The following is a 17148-nucleotide window of genomic DNA, read 5'->3' as shown; positions in this document are numbered from 1 at the left end:
AAGCCTGTAAGCCTGTGAGCCTGCCCCTTCCCACATTGCTGCTAGCTCCACCCTTAGCTTCACTGTGCCCTGCTAAGTGTACAATGTGCCCCTTCAGCAGCTAGAGACACTCCCAGGAGCGAGGTTTGGGACTTACAAGCCAGTTGTGCTACATACCCTGCACCCCACACCTCCAAATCAGCAGTTATAGGGGCAATATGTGAGGTCAGTGCCTAGTTTGTGCTGCAAGAGCCCCTTGTGCTGTGAGAGACCATGGGTGGTTGGTGACTGTGGTGAAAGGCACAGAAGGGTTAGGAGTTCGTTTGGTGTGGCATGCACCTACCCAACCGTCTGCTACCTCAAATCGCCCCCTTGACTCCAGACTGACCAAAACAACTGCACAGGGACACACTTATCGCTATGCCATCCGGCAAATCTTGAGGACCAGTGGTGGTCAAATAGAAAATAAGAAAGCAGACAGATCTATTAGCTCACTCTGCCTTCTAATCCAGATTCTACCACTAACTCCAACAGTAATACTGTAGCCTGCAGCAACTGTGCAGATGTTCGCAACCTGCTTTCCGGGAGGGGCTAACTCAAATCGCTTTCAACCACAAATTACAACTAAATTACATTTTTTGGGTCAGGGTCTGCTTTTATTCCAGCAACACCAACATCAAGGGGCTTCCTGTCCTAAGTCCCAACATGGTTGTTTGCCCAACGGCTCTGTCCCCCTCCTTGCCCAGAACTTAAGTGCCTGGATGTCAGCCAAGGCTCCTCCCTCAAGGAGTGCGACCATGTGGTTCAGGACAGTGAGGAGGAGTCAGCTGCTTAAACTTGCCCAACTAATTCTCTTAGCCCTTTGTCTCAAGTGAAATGGGAGACACTAGAAGCCACGCCCCCAAAGCTCACCCTCAAATCATTAGAGGGGAGAGACTTGTCTCAGTCTCTGCTCATCTCATCGCTGGGAGGGTAAACTTGTTTCACCTAATAAATCAACATGAGGAACAGGAAAAAGGTGCAATCCTCTTGGAACTGAGGCGGCCTTAGCCTAGAAAGCAGGAGGTAGTGGGCCAGCCAAGCTATGCTCAGGGTTTCCACGGGAGTGACACTGCCACCTATGAAACATGGATATCAAGGGTGCAAGAAACTGCAGGAAAATGGAGCTAATCAAATTGACCCATCTGAGGAAGTCTCTCAAGCCCTCTCAAAAGATCTTTCATATATTCACTTCAAAAGAATGGGAAAGCAGGCTGGCTATGTACGGCAACAAAGTACCTGCATACTCTATCCCCATTATTACTGGCAACAAGGAACCTCAAGGGCCCCAAGAGCTGCATTGGACAACAATGCTCGGATTCCTTCAGAGTTCAGTGGAGACAATTGTAGTGATAGAGATATTTGCACTCACTGGCGTGGTTTTGACCATTGCCCACCACCCTCTCAGTATATTTTGCTATGGTTTGTATATGCATGATGTTCACTTTATTTCCGACTTTACCTCACCTATTGGCAGAGCTTACCTACTTGCTTTGGCATGATCTTATGCCTCCTTTCTATGATCTTTGTTCTTTTTCGGGCCTAGAGGCCTATGCCCGAAAGGCGCCATATTATTTTCTGACACAATCTTTCTGAACCGCTTGTAGGTGAAAGACCATGTTTTAGTTTCAATGTGTTATCCGCTAGCTATGAACCAGAGAGGACCGGTTCTTATCGAAGGAATGTGCTCACTTCGCGCCAAGGTCATAACAAATGCAAAAACAACAGTTGATGGACAGAATGCAGAATTGTTCTGCATTCTGTCCATCAACTGTTATTTTTGCATTTGTCACCCCGAGTGGGATGGGTATGCTCAGACATGAGTCCATGCTCCTCACACCACTGGAGTCAAGCTATCCTGGCTGAAGACGGCTGATAGCCAGAAACCGGTCCTAGGATGCTTGATTCTGGTCTAGGAAAGACATGGCTTGACCCTGTGCTTCATGGGAACAGTCCAGCCCGAACTGCCAAGCCATGTCTGAGGTGGAGTGCAAACAAACGATGGATTTAGGCCCACATCTCTGTACTGGGGTGAATGTATGACATTGTTCTGCATTTTGTCCATCAACTGTTATTTTTGCATAGGTCATAACAAAGGCTTAGCTACCCTGAGGAGTGGCCTTGGTAACAGGTGGCACAGGAATTCAGTGGGAACCATAGGAGGAGTTTGCTAGGAGCTTTGATAAGAAACTGTGTTCTATATTAGTGAAGGGAGAGATTTACTGGTCTGACACTCACATTACGACAGTCTATGAAGTCATGGCAGTCTGGTGAAGCAGCGTGGTGCAGACGTGTACCTACGACTGTGGAACAGAGAGTCCTGACCGGACCAGAGGGAAAGAGAGGAACGAGTCTCTATTCAACAAGAGAGATGCCCAGGATTATGGTGAGGTGTTCCAAGTTAGCCTATTGTATCTAACCATGTGTTTACTTTTCAGCTTTTATGTGTGTGTGTGAGTGTTTTGGTGATTGTGATAATGTTTAGTTACTTCTCTTCTTGTCATCCTATTATCATGTATTAAAGAGACCCCAATGTGCATTAGTATCATTTGTCTGTTTTCCTTTGACAGGGGGGTAAGTGGTATCTTCTTAGCCAGATATTGTCATATAGAAGGATGGGGAAATTCCCTTCTTATTACATAACTGATGACGGGAGGGTGCACTGCTTCTAATCAGGGAATAACTACAAATGCAATCTTTATCTTATACATTCTGTCAGGGAAGGTCGGGCCCCTTGTTCATGTAAGGGAAATCGGCTCCCAACAGGTATGTCCAAATTATAGGTGTTGCTCCCTCACAGAATTGCGTTGTGCCGTGCCGAGTGTACGTTGTGTCGCCGGAAGGCATTGATTCGTCGGAAGACGTTGTGTCGTGCTGAGTGCACGTTGTGTCGCCGGGACGCATTGATTCATCGGAAGACGTTGTGTCATGCTGAGTGCATGTTGTGTCGCCTGGAGGTGTTGATTCGTTGGAAGACGTTGTGTCGTGCTGAGTGCACGTTGTGACGCCGGGAGGCGTTGTTTCTTGCCGTGCAGTGGCGAGTTGTTTTGCTGTTTCTTAACCGCAGTAAATTGTCACCAGAAGGTGTTCATTCTTGTTGCATTGTTGTATATATATTCCCCAAGACTATGGCTCTGGATTTTCAGTACTTTTAGTTGTATGTGTGTTGGTATTTGTATTATTCCTTTCTCAGGTTGGTATTTTATGTGTCTATGTGTAGTGTTTTTATGAGTCCTGAGGAGGGCTGTGATAAGTAGTGGCTTGGGACATGATATGTTATTGCTTAGTGAGTAGTTTGAGTTCCTAATTGTGCCAGAACCCAATTCACTACATCTTGGCGTCACAAACAGGATCGAATAAGTGAAGCTGTGTAAGGGAAATCAATGAAATTTTTGATGTATAGACTTGAAGGATTGAATAGACAAGTTGCGTAAGGAAATTGTTTTACATCTTGGTATTGTGACATGTATAGTGTTGAAATTGAGTAAACTGTTGTGAAAAAGAAAAGATACATATAAATGCAAATGTAAATGTAAATGGCATATGGCATAAGGTTATGGTGTATGCCCAGGTTTATATGGTTTTGTAAGTCTGGGAAGCATTCAAATACATGGGTGTTGCCTGGGAACACCCACAGCAACTCACATTGAACATCTCCCTAATACAGATTAAGGCAACGTATCATTTGGGGAGCCAATCAAAGTGGCTTTGTGTGTCCTCATAAATATGATTTTGGGATTTGCACTACCGGAGCATCACAAAAAGGGACGCTAAGGGCGGCGTAAGGGGCTTATAAATATGCTCCTTGGTGTGTAGCAATTGGAGTCCTCAAGGCCTTCTGATCACGACTCAATTCTGTATGCTGTGAAAAGGCAATTCTTCTTGCTAAAAAAACAATTTATCAACATGGTTGACACATTGATAAGTCAACATAAATGATATGCATATATTTTATGTAGTTGCAAAGTTTTCAATGTTCAGAAACAATAGCAAAGCAAATACTTATTCCACTTGTACTTTCAAACATAGCATGTGTTAAAGAAGGCCATGTTTCTTTCACAGGCTGCTGTGTTTTAAAATGTCATATTTCCTAACATGTGCTAGGAATATACCATTACCAACTTTCAATATTTTGAGCCTTATTGCGAGTTTGGTGGTCCTCCCGTTGGCCTGCCATTGCTGTGCTAACAGGAGGACCGCCAAACCATGGTGAGCGGGTGGTGCTGAGGCGGCCTCATGGCAGTGGGTTGTTAGGTTCATATAAGAACCTAACATGCAGCCCGCTGCTGTGACAGCGCCTGGAGCACGTTCCTGCACAAGGTGGCATGCATGCTACACAGTGCATGAACGAGGGTGTAATTAAGGGGGGACACAACATGTGCCCCCCCATGCACCCCATGCCCAAATCCAGCAGGGAGCCCTCTTAGGGCCCCCTAGTTGCCTCTCCACAACCTTTTTCAGGGCAGGCTCACCACCCTGAAAAGGGTAGTGAAAAGACAACTCATAATGTGCTCTGCAGTGCCGGCAGCAGCATCGCCAGCATATTCAGGCTGGTAGCAGACCACCACCAGCACCCACACTCAGAAAACTGCAGGCAGACTCACAATGTGGCAGTGGTTGGACCACCACCACGAGTGCGACGGTCATGAGGACCACCGTACTCCTAATAAGGCCCTAATGTATAGGCAAGTCAGTACGAAGAAATATCCCAGGTGGCACTGGGTGTTTATAACATATGCTATTTATCCATGTTTTAAACATGTTTAAAATTATCTGCCTGAAGCAGAACAGCATTTTTAACAAAAGATTATTGTCATTCCTAAGTTTATCTCCAGTTGCTCACATGTTAATCCCACTTTAAACACATCATTGTCATTGGCTCTGAGTTGGCCATCTTCCATGCTTCAAAAACAAGTACACCAAAACAGTAGAATAGGAGGGCACCTTTCTTCAAACACACCAAGATCGCATTTCCATGTTAAATTACAACCATAACATCATGGTCTTTGACATAGCCAGCATGGCCCTTACTTGGGGCCAACGAGCCATCTACATGAGGCAACTGGGAAGAGATGGGACCCTGGGCTGTAGAGATTTTCTTAGGTGTTAAAGGAGCTGGCCTTGAGAACTGTTTATGGAACACATTGCTCTCTGTAGTGAACGACACCATGGTTTCTATTTTGTCACAATGCATATTCCCAAAGCAGGAACTGTTACTGGCTGGATAAGAGTGAGAAGTTTACGTTGATTTGCTGAATGACTATTCTATGTCAATCAGAGGCTGGTTTAACCCTTTGAGTTCCTATGTTTAACCCACTCTAGGGTGAGAGGTGATTGATCCCTAAGAGGAAAGAACCTGCTTTCTGGGAGGATTTATACTGCTTGACAAAGAACCGGTAAGATGCTGTTTGTCCCACGTTGGCCTGAATCTTTAAAACTGGAAAGCTGCTTCAAGGGCTAAGGAGTATGGGGAAAATTTACTAGAAGATGTCAGAGCACTGTACTGCACCAAATTTGGCAGCGCCGTGCTCCGACATTTTCAAAACACAGACACCCTTGTACTATATAGTGCAAGGGTGCCTGCGTTGCAGGGTGAAGGTGTCCCTTCCTGCACATAAACAATTCATAATGGCTATTTGTTACTTCTATGTATGCTGCATTGTGCAGCACACATGAAAATAGCAAATCGTCATTATTAAATGATTGTTTATGTGCAGGAAGGGACACCTTCCTCCACATAAACAATCTTTAATGACTTTCTGATCTTTCTACGTGTGCTGCAGATTTCTGCAGCACACATGGAAAAAGCAAAAACGAGGAGAAATAAAAGCATTTCTCCCTGTGCCCCATTCAAACGCCTGCTCTTGCATGGCATTCATTTTTTGCAAAGTCACAGATTTACACATCTTTGCAAATCCGGGGAGGTGTAAAAAGCAATGGGTGTTGCGGTGAAACGCCCCTGGCAACACCCATTGCATGCCCTTTTCATGCTAAATGATGCGTGCTAAGGGGCCATATTTACAAAGCAGCATTCAGCCACAAAAAGTGGCGGAATGCCACTTTGTAAATATGGAGAAGGTGATAACACCAACATAACGTCAATAGAAGTGATGTTCTGGCGGCGTTATACCCTTGTACACATGCCCATATGTCCTCAAACTAACCTAAATAGCCTACAAATCTGGGGAGCATATTTACAAACGCCTAGTGCCACTGGAGCATCACTTTTGTTGATGCCCTGCTGGTGTAGCACCATTTCCCATATTTACAAGATGGCACTAAGCCACTTAACATGGCTTAACGCCCCTCAGAACTCTGTGGCAAAGGGATGTGCAATGGGTGTTGCTGTGGGCGTTCCATTGTTTTTTTACGCTGCCCTAGATTTACAAGGTTGTGGCTGTGCCAAAAACTAACGCCATGGATTACCAGGCATTGAAATGGCGTTACGGGTAGAAATTATTAATTTTTCCTGGTTTCTTGCTCTGTCCATGTGTATGACATTGTTCTGCATTCTGTCCATCAACTGTTGTTTTTGCATTTGTCACCCCAAGTGGGATGGGTATGCTCAGACGTGAGTCCCATGCTCTCCACACCCCTGAAGTCAAGCTATCCTGGCTGAAGACGGCTGATAGCCAGAAACGGGTCCTAGGATGCTTGATTCTGGTCCAGGAAAGACATGGCTTGGCAGTTTGGGCTGGACTGTTCCCATGAGGCACAGGGTTAAGGCTGATTTGCATATGGCTATGTCTGAACTGGGGTGGTGTGAAGTGCAAAAAAACGATGGATTTAGGCCCGGATCTCTGTACTGGGGTGAATGTATGACATTGTTCTGCATTCTATCCATCAACTGTTGTTTTTGCATTTGTCACTCCGAGTGGGATGGGTATGCTCAGACTTGAGTCCCATGCTCTCCACACCACTGGAGTCAAGCTATCCTGGTTTGAAGACGGCTGATAGCCAGAAACCGGTCCTAGGACGCTTGATTCCGGTCCAGGAAAGACATGGCTTAGCAGTTCAGGCTGGACTGTTCCCATGAGGCACAGGGTCAAGGCTGATTTGCATTTGGCTATGTCTGAACTGGGATGGTGTGGAGTGCAAAAAACACGATGGATTTAGGCCCGGATCTCTGTACTGGGGTGAATGTATGACATTGTTCTGCATTCTGTCCATCAACTGTTGTTTTTGCATTTGTCACCCCGAGTGGGATGGGTATGCTCAGACTTGAGTCCCATGCTCTCCACACCACTGGAGTCAAGCTATCCTGGCTGAAGACGGCTGATAGCCAGAAAACGGTCCTAGGATGCTTGATTCCGGTCCAGGAAAGACATGGCTTGGCAGTTTGGGCTGGACTGTTCCCATGAGGCACAGGGTCAAGGCTGATTTGCATATGGCTATGTCTGAACTGTGGTGGTGTGGAGTGCAAAAAAACGATGAATTTAGGCCCAGATCTCTGTACTGGGGTGAATGTATGACATTGTTCTGCATTCTGTCTATCAACTGTTGTTTTTATATTTACAAGGCAGCATTAAGCCACAAAAAGTGGCTTAATGCCACTTTGTAAATATGGAGAAGATGATAACACCAACATAACGTCAATAGAAGTGATGTTCTGGTGGCGTTATACCCTTGTACATCTGCCCATATGTCCTCAAACTAACCTATATAGCCTACAAATCTGGGGAGCATATTTACAAACCCCTAGTGCCACTGGAGCATCACTTTTGTTGATGCTCTGCTGGTGTAGCACCATTTCCCATATTTACAAGATGGCACGAAGCCACTTAACATGGCAAAGGGATGTGCAATGGGTGTTGTTGTGGGCATTCCATTGCTTTTTGACGCTGCCCTTGATTTACAAGGCTGTGGCCGTGCCAAAAACTAATGCCATGGATTACCAGGCATCAAAATGCCATTACGGGTAGAAATTATTAATATTTTCCTGGTTTCTTGCTCTGTCCATGTGTGCTGCATTCTGCAGCACACATAGAAAGAGCAAATTGCCATTATTGATTGTTTATGTGCAGGAAGGTGTCCCTTAATGCACATAAACAATCGCCCCTGTACACAGGCACCCTTGCAATATGGCGTCAGGTTGCCTGCGCTGGCACTAGGCACATTTTTTGCACTAGGAGAATGCATCCCTGCATTTTTTAAATGTCGGAGTGCGGCACTGCTGAATTTGGTGCAGCTCTGCTCTTTGACATTTGTTTGTAAATATGCCATTGCATCTTGTAAGAGGAGTTTACTTGTCCTGTGTGGCATCTTTTATAAGCTGAAGTTTGCATAAGGTCATTCAGACTGAGGAAGCTGCATTCGTCTGAAAGAAAAGCCTTTGGATAAGTTGTAGCTGAGCAGTTTATTAATTTGCCCAAGTGAAACTTCTCCTTATTTTCTTTGTAAAGGAAGAAGGTTCTTTTGACCGAGGGAGCTGGTGCTGCTTCAGCCAATTTCCAGAAAGTAGTTGCTGCTAGAAATTTTGCTGTAGACCTTAGATAGGGCTGTAGGGAACCATCATGCACTTTGTACACATGAACTAGATGCTCAAGAACGTGTCCTGGGAGATTGGAGACACTTTGGCCACCATAAATTGTGTTGAAAGCCTACTGCAATAATTTGAACGATACAAATGCATAAATACTTGGCTACAGGAAAAGTTTCTACAGCTCCCCAAAAATATAAAACCTACTGAGTTAAATTTCAGTAGCTTGTGCCAGTTAGAGGGATAAAGAGTATTTGTGGCTAGTTGGGGTTTCTTTAGGACTCTGAAAAAGCCATAGGTACCCCTGTCAAGCCTAGAACGGCTATACCTCCCAACCCAGAGGGCATATTCAGTCTCCAGACATTTTCTCTTCACAAAGAAAAATGTTTTCATTGAGATGCAGTGGCGGCTTCCTCAGAATGGGGGTGGTGAGCGGGGAATGGATAAAAAAATAAGGTTGCTTTCTTTCGCCGCAGCCGCCACCGCCACTGCACCTCTCTCCTCTGGCCTCTTCGTCTGCACTGACAGCACCGGAAGCAGACTTTCCCAGTCAATCAAGACGCTGCATGAGCAGCATTGTGATTGGTCTGAGCAGCCTGTTTGGCCACTCAGGCAGTGCCTGGGAGCCTCGGCATGTTCTCCATAGGGCTGTGCAACACAGCCAGGTGGAGAATATGGTAAGTGCGCATGAATGTGAAATTCATGCACTTTTAGGGCGTGCAAACCACTCCTCACTGTGCACAGCCCTGCCCCAATCTGGTTCCAGTCCTGCACAGAAAATAAAATGATAATAACGTCTTGTTTTTATCATTTGATTTTTATTTCTGCACTGCTCAAATAGCCGTGGGGTGATGCTCCTCTGCCTTAGCGGAGGAGCCACCACTGTTGATACAAACCATCACTTTCCATGACTGCACTTCAATATGGACTAGCCACCAAGGATGTCCAGCTTCTCATGCACCCCATCCCCATGAATAATGATAACATAGAATTTCACTTTAACATTCGTGTTTGACATGCTAATTTTTTTTCATACTTTTTTCTTTACTATATTGCGGTTTCACATTCTTGAACGTGCACCACATACTTTTTTATCCGAGGAAAGCCTTTATGATTGCGTTAAATTAGCACGGTCAAGACAATTATTCAATAAGGAAACAATGTGTTTAATAGGAGTCAGTTTGTTTTTGCTATGTAGAAGCTCAGCTATAGCTCAGATTAGGCTTGTGGTCTGTCTCTCTCCCATAGTATTTTATTTTGTTTTTCCTAAAGAGGGGAAGGTAGGAATATTATAATGACCAGAGGAGTTGTGCCAGATAGATTAATAGACAGAATGCACAGACAAGCCAGTGGGATTGTACTGTGAAAATAAAAATGAACACCAACTGATATATCTGAGAGTCCTAGTTCTTTAAGACTATTCTAATATTGATATTTCCTCTGCTAATGCAAATTACAGTCATTCACTCACTCACTCACATTAACCTACTGTTTTACTATATCATGGATTCAATGACTTACTAATTTACCACATTTATTTCATTTTCAATTTATTCATTTACATTCAAACTCCATATACCCATTCATTCACTGACTTTCTTTACCAATTCCCCCACCCATCCTCCACTTACCCAGCTATCCATTCCCTCTCACTCACCAATCTGCTTTCTCAGTTCCTCACTGCCCACTTGCACACTCACTTATTCACTAATTCAGTTTTATATCCACTTACTCATTTACATATCTTCTCGCTTCCATAACTCCTCATTCATTATTCATCTATCAATCAAATCATTCTGCCACTCAAAATCCATCTGCTATTCCACTAATACATCCATCGGTCTATCCATCCCTCCATCCATCCATCCATCCACGCATATAGCCTTCATTCCTTCCCAGGAACTAATACATCTCCCATCCATTCCATCGATGCACTCATCCACGCATCCACTTACACACACATCCACTATTCAAACATTCACTAACTTAACCAATACAAATAGGTATTGAGTCACCCATCCACAATCTCACTCACCAAGATATCCACTGTCTCTTTTCTTTCACCCAAATATCCTTCAGTCATCTGCGAAGAGATTACATCTGGCATCCTTGGGGGATATTCTCAAGAACAAGCGAACATCATCGCTAAAATAGGTTACCGCAATCTTTCATATCACCGTCTATCGCGGGAAAATACCTCTGTGTTAACGTCACATTCTCAACACGGCGGTAAAACACGATAGTGTCCCGATAAAGCGTCAAATGTCCGCGAATACATTACCGGGACAAAGATTCAAATCCAAACCGGAACGCGAAAAAATGTGCGCTGGGCCCAACCACGATGACAAAATCAATGATAAGCTGTACCAGACATGCAATTCACACATGTCAGGCGTGAAAAATCACTATACAAGCAGAAAAAAACCACAAACAAAAACAAAACTACTGCAAAGCACAATCGAGGTAGACGGAGCAGGAACAGAGACTGACCAGAACCCCACAAGCCCCCCAGAGGCCCAGGCCGAGACCTCGGGGTCAGGGAAGGGCAAGGACAAGAAGAAGAGGAAGACGCGGTTCAGTCCGCAGGAAAACAGGATCCTGATAACACTGGTGAAAAAATCCCATCAACAACTGTTTGTCACCTCCAATGTGTCATTGGTGACAAAAAATAGAATATGGCACACCATTGTGGACAAGGTGAATGCAATCGGAGTGCTGAGGAGGACAATGGAAGAGGTCAAGAGGTGCTGGAATGAGCGCAAAACCAAAAGGCAGCAATGCAGACTGGAGGTGGGAGTCCAGCGCCACAGGAGGAGCTGGAGGAGATGGAGGAAATAGTGTCCACAGTCATCAGTGTAGAGACGGTGGCAGGAGTTGGGGGACTGGACACTGCTCAACAGCAGCCAACACAACAGCAAGAGGGTGAATAACGAGCAAGGACTGGGGGACAGAGGGATGGGCACAATGGCACACATGCACAATTAAGCATAGCACAGATCCCCTTGGCACACTGTAGCACACCTAGAAACTGCAAGTAGGCCCCCGTCGACTATGTGCCCAGAGGGGGCCCTCCCCACACATCACTAATCTCACAACAAACCCATGCACATGTGCTGAACCCAGCAAAGCTGCGGGTCCGTGACCCACACTGACAATGAAAGTGACACTGCATGATGATTAGCATGGCTGCAGTCCCATTATCATGATTTTATATTCTTAAATAACTTTAAGAATATATATTGTTGTAAATAGGTCTTATACTTTACAGTCTGTGTCTTTAAGTTTATTGCATCCTTTAAAGTCTTTGTTGTGCATTCCATGACATCTACGGATTCCATTGTTAGGGAGTTGAAGAAACAGTTGTGAACTGCCTGCAGCACATTAGCTGTCTTTTCTCTGTGCTCTTAATAATTACAACTTGTTATATGCAGAAGAAATCTCCATTATTATTGGATTACAACATTGGCGACGATGGACAAACCCTGATTAACAAGGAGCACAGAGGGATTATAACAATAATTTTTAAAAAATGAAGACCCGACTTTAAACGTGTCAGATTTTGTGGATACGGAAATAATTTTTGGTGAATAGCTTGCGTGCACCAGCACACCAATATTATTTATCCCTGCAACCTTGGATCTAAAGGACTGATGGTAATGTGTTAACCGATTGCGGGAGAAGTCGGCTAGTCTTCAAGAAATGGAAGGTATTTGAATGCCTCAGTGACATTGCGTTTGAAAATGGTGTGCATGTTTTGCTGTTTGAAAAGCTTTCTAGTGATTGACTCATTAGGAGAACTAATATAAAAAGAAATATTTACCTACATTAGACAAAAACCAAAACAAAAAAAAAACTTTCTAACGATTGATTTACGAGGAGAAATAGTCCACTATTCCAGAGACTTGCTGTCGGTAACTACATTTATTTCAAGTTGTCATTCAGGACTGTTTTTTTTTTTTGGATCCTATGACATGTTTTCTGGTGCAGCTGTGAACTGAAATATATTGAAAGTCTTAACAATTTAATTTCAACGTAAGGCGTATATTAATTATCACGCGTACCTTGCTTTTCAAAAAATAACATCAGCGGTGGAACTTTGCATTCTTCGACAGCGTTTGAATGACGGAGTGAATACTGAACGAAGAGCGTGCATCTGAGGCAACGTGTGGTGCGCAAGTACGTAAGCGTCAGTCTGACGTAGTTCACGTAGTACGCAAGGACGTGATACGTCATTGGCGGCCATTTTGAGAATCGTTTTCACCGATGATTTGTTTGTGGACAATTTAATTACGAAAGACAGAGTTTTGTATTGAGGCGCTTACTCTGGTGTACCATTGAATATCAAACGAAGAACAGTAAGTGACATTAAATGTGGAAACAACGAAAGGAGGTCGTATAAATCCCTTTACCTCAGCAAGGGGAGAGTTGGACATATATTATTTCACAAAACCTTTGCATGTTTATAATTGACGGTTTATATTTATTTTTGTTTGGTGTTTTGTAATTTCTCTTCAGTATTGTATTTTTGCGTTATAGCCAATCTTGCTTACTGGCATTATGGAAGGTAGTACAGTTGTGCCACCTTCTTTGTTTCTTCAGCAACCAGGTGATCCAACTATTGAGTGGGATGAATGGATAGAATTTCGAAAATTATATCATCGCATTGGATGGTAAGAATTTCAGTGCGGAGAGGAAGAAAGCATTGTTGTTAAGCACACTAGGGAAGGAGGGCCAACATTCCTTTAGATTTTTACCAGTGGGTTTGTAATCTGAAGGGAGGGCTATTACGAATGTGTACGAAGAGGCAAAAGCAAGATTGAAGAAACAGTATGGTAAAGAAATTAACATTGTGATGTGTAGGCATAAATTCTATACCCAGTCACAGAAGTCAGGAGCGACGATCAATCAATTTGTAACTAGATTACGTGAATTATCCATGCATTGTCGTTTCGGCAACATGAGAGATGAGATGATAAGGGACTAACTGATAGTCCAATGCTGCAACAAAAAAATGCAAGAAAGATTATGGGCGGCAAAAAATCCCACACTAAGCAATGCGATTGACATAGCTAGAGTTGTGGAGCAATCGGAGACATGTATGAGAGAGATGGATAAGAAAACAAAGACAGTTGATGTGAGTTGTGTGTCTCAAGAGGATGTGGCTGTAGTAAATAACAATAATAGTGGTGAGAGTATGGGTAAGAAAGTAATTCCTAGTGGAAAGCAATACAGCACTTCGGGGACAAATTTAGAACACAATAGGATGTCAGAGAGGGGATGTTCTAGATGTGGGAGCATGTATCATACCGCAGAGTATAAGAAATGTTATGCATTGGATAAGCATTGTAAGAAGTGTGGCAGAAAAGGACACTTCTATAAAATGTGTAAATCAAACAATAGATAGAGTGTGGCTGTTATCGGTAATCAAATGATTGGGGACTCGTCTACCTGCACAGTTGAAGGTGCGGATAAATTGCTATGCGTTGAAGATGACACTTTGTGTGTTGAAGATGACACAATGGCATTGGGGAGGAAGTGGAGACCTAAAGCAATGTTTATGATCACGGGCAAGGAAGTGGAGCTTATGGTGGATTCGGGGTCATTTTGGACAATTGTTCCTTGGTCACTGTATGAACAAAATGGGCCTAAGGAAAAGCTTCTGCCCAAAGATATTAACCCGGGTGGTTACCAAGGTGAGAAGATTGATATAGTGGGTTACATGTTTGGTGATATTTGCTTTCAGGGTAGAAATGTTGAAGGCAAGATTTACATAGCACAGAGTGGACCACCAATATTGGGTTGGTGGCATCAATATGATTTGCACATCATCATAAATCCCAGGGCTAGTCAACAAGTTATGGTGGTTGATGAGATAAGTACATGAGTAGTTTGTTTGATGAGAGGATTGGTGAATTGAAAGGATATGTGCACAAGATCATTTTGAAACCGGATGCAGTGCCACTACAGCATAAAGTTAGGAAAGTGCCTATCATAGCGAGGCAGGAGGTTCGACGTATGTTGGGTGAGATGGTTGAGCAGGGTATCATAGAATCTATTGAAACTTCGAGCTGGATTTCTCCGGTTGTGATTACGAGCAGACAGGACGGCAGTGTTAGATTCTGTGTGGATTTACGCTCTTTAAACCAAAACATTTTGGTGGATAGTTTTCCTTTACCGAACATAAGTGAGCTAATTTTGTTACTTAAGGGTGGTAGGTTTTTTCCAAACTTGACCTACGCAGCGCGTATCATCAGATTAGATTACACAGGGACTCTAAAGAACTCACTGCATTTATCACGTCTGAGGAGATATTCCAATTTACAAGGATGCCTTTTGGGCTGGCGTCCGCGGCTGGAGTTTTCCAGAGGATGATGGGCTCGGTTTTACAGGGGATAGAAAATGTAGTCTATTTTCAGGACGATATGCTCGTTTTTGGATACACGAGAGAGCGACATGATATGGTATTGAAGGATGTGTTGAGCAAGATGGAAAATGCTGGCGAAGTTTAAGTTTGCGGTTGAAGAGGTGGAATATTTAGGTTACACTTTGTCTGCCAGTGGTGTTAAGCCAAAAAGGGATTTGTTGGAGGCAATACAGAAGGCTCCAGCGCCCAATGACAAGGACTAGTTAAGATCCTTCTTGGGTCTCATAGAGTTTTATGCAAAATTTGTACAGAATTTTGCTGAGAAAACAGAAAATATTAAAGTGCTTCTTAGGAAAGGTCATAAGTTTGTGTGGGCGAAGGAACAACATGGTACCTTTGATCAAATTAAGAGAGAGAAGCAAATATTTTGACACCGTTTGATACTAAGCTTAAGTCCATTATCACGGTTGACGCCAGTGCGGTGGGGATTGGTGTCGTGTTGGCACAGTTACATGATGGAGTAGTGAAGACGGTGGCTTTCGCTTCAAGGTCTCTGACGATTTCTGAGAGGAATTATTCAGTAATAGAGAGGGAGGCGTTGGCAGCGGCGTGGGGAGTCAAGTATTTTAGAACATATTTATGGGGTTTCAATTTTACTTTACAAACGGATCATAAGCCACTTCTCAAAATTTTGAGCCTGGGTGGTACGCACAAGACTTCTGCACGTTTGGCGAGATTGGCTTCACATCTCCAAGAATATATGTACAAGGTGGAATATTTAGCCAGCTGGAGGAATTTGCAAGCTGATGATTTATCTAGATTACCTCTGCCATGGGAAGATGTCGACAAGGTTAATGTGGAATTGTTTCAGAGTGAAGGATCTGTTGCTATTGTTGAAGACGTTTTGGAATCATGTGGAGGGGCGATAAGTAAGGATCAATGGAGAACTAGTATGGATAAAGATCGGACTTTCGTTTTGGTGAAGGACTTGGTGGTTAAAGGGGTGAGAAGGGAAAGTACTCTTCCCATTGCAGTTAGACCATTTATTAATGTCTTGGATGACTTGTCAATTATAGATGATGATATATGTATTGTTATGAAGGGTGACAAGGTAATTCCTCCGGTGGAAATTAGGTTTGATTTGTTTAAATTGGCACATGAGGGCCACTTGGGCCAATCTTTAACTAAAAAAAGGGTAAGGGAGCACTTTTGGTGGCCTGCCATGGATCAACAGATTGCAGAGTGGGTGGAGAGATGTGTGGTGTATGTGGAAAGTGAAAAAAGGCTAAAGGTGGGTAGTCAATCAGAGGTGGGGAAGATTGAGGATCCTGGATTACCGTTGCACACAGTGTGCTTAGATTTCATTGGTCCCCTTTCAGGTTTGGGTGGTAAATTGAGATTTGGAGTAGTCATGGTCGATGTCATGTCTAAATGGTTGGTGGTGAAGTTTGTAAGGGAAATCACCACTAGATCCACCATTAATGTTTTGTCTGAGGTCTTTAGTGAAGAAGGATTTCCATTGAGGCTAATCATGGACAATGGAACACAATTAGTTCACATGAAATGACAGAATTTTTAAAGTCGTGTGGTATTGTTCATTCGAGGACTTCTTTATATAACCCACAAGGTAATGGTGTTGTGGAAAGGGCAGATCAAATGATTAAGGGGATGATTCAAATGGCATCTCGACCAACACCGACGACACCCTGACAACCGCCGAACACCTGCACTTCCAGATCCACACCGACCCCAAGACCACCCTCAGGGGCACCCTGATCTACCGACCCCCGGGACCACGCACTCAATTCAGCGAAGACATCGCCGACTTCATCAGCCCGCACGCCCTCCCCTCCGCCGACTACATCCTCCTCGGGGACATCAACTTCCACCTGGAGAACAACAACGACCGCAACACCACCACCCTGCTTGACAACCTCGCCACCCTCGGACTCAAGCAGCTGGTGACCACCCCCACCCACCTCGCCGGACACACACTCGACGCCGTCTTCTCGTCCAGCAAAGACATCACCTTCAGCCACGCCACTGGACTCCACTGGACGGACCACAGCTGCATCCACTTCACCTTCAGAAGAACCACGGTCCACCACCACCAGCAACAGGCTGCACGAAGAAGCTGGAACAAGATCACAGCCGACCAACTCGCCGCATCCCTGAGCCAGCACCCTCCCGCCAGCTCAGCGAACCCCAGCCAAGCCGCTGACAACCTCACGAAATGGATCTGCACCTGCGCGGACGAACTCGCCCCTCTGAGGACCCCGCCCAGCAG

The sequence above is a fragment of the Lissotriton helveticus genome, chromosome 2_1 (assembly GCF_964261635.1).
Source record: "Lissotriton helveticus chromosome 2_1, aLisHel1.1, whole genome shotgun sequence".
NCBI classification, from domain to species: Eukaryota; Metazoa; Chordata; class Amphibia; order Caudata; family Salamandridae; genus Lissotriton; species Lissotriton helveticus.
This window is presented reverse-complemented; position numbering follows the sequence as displayed.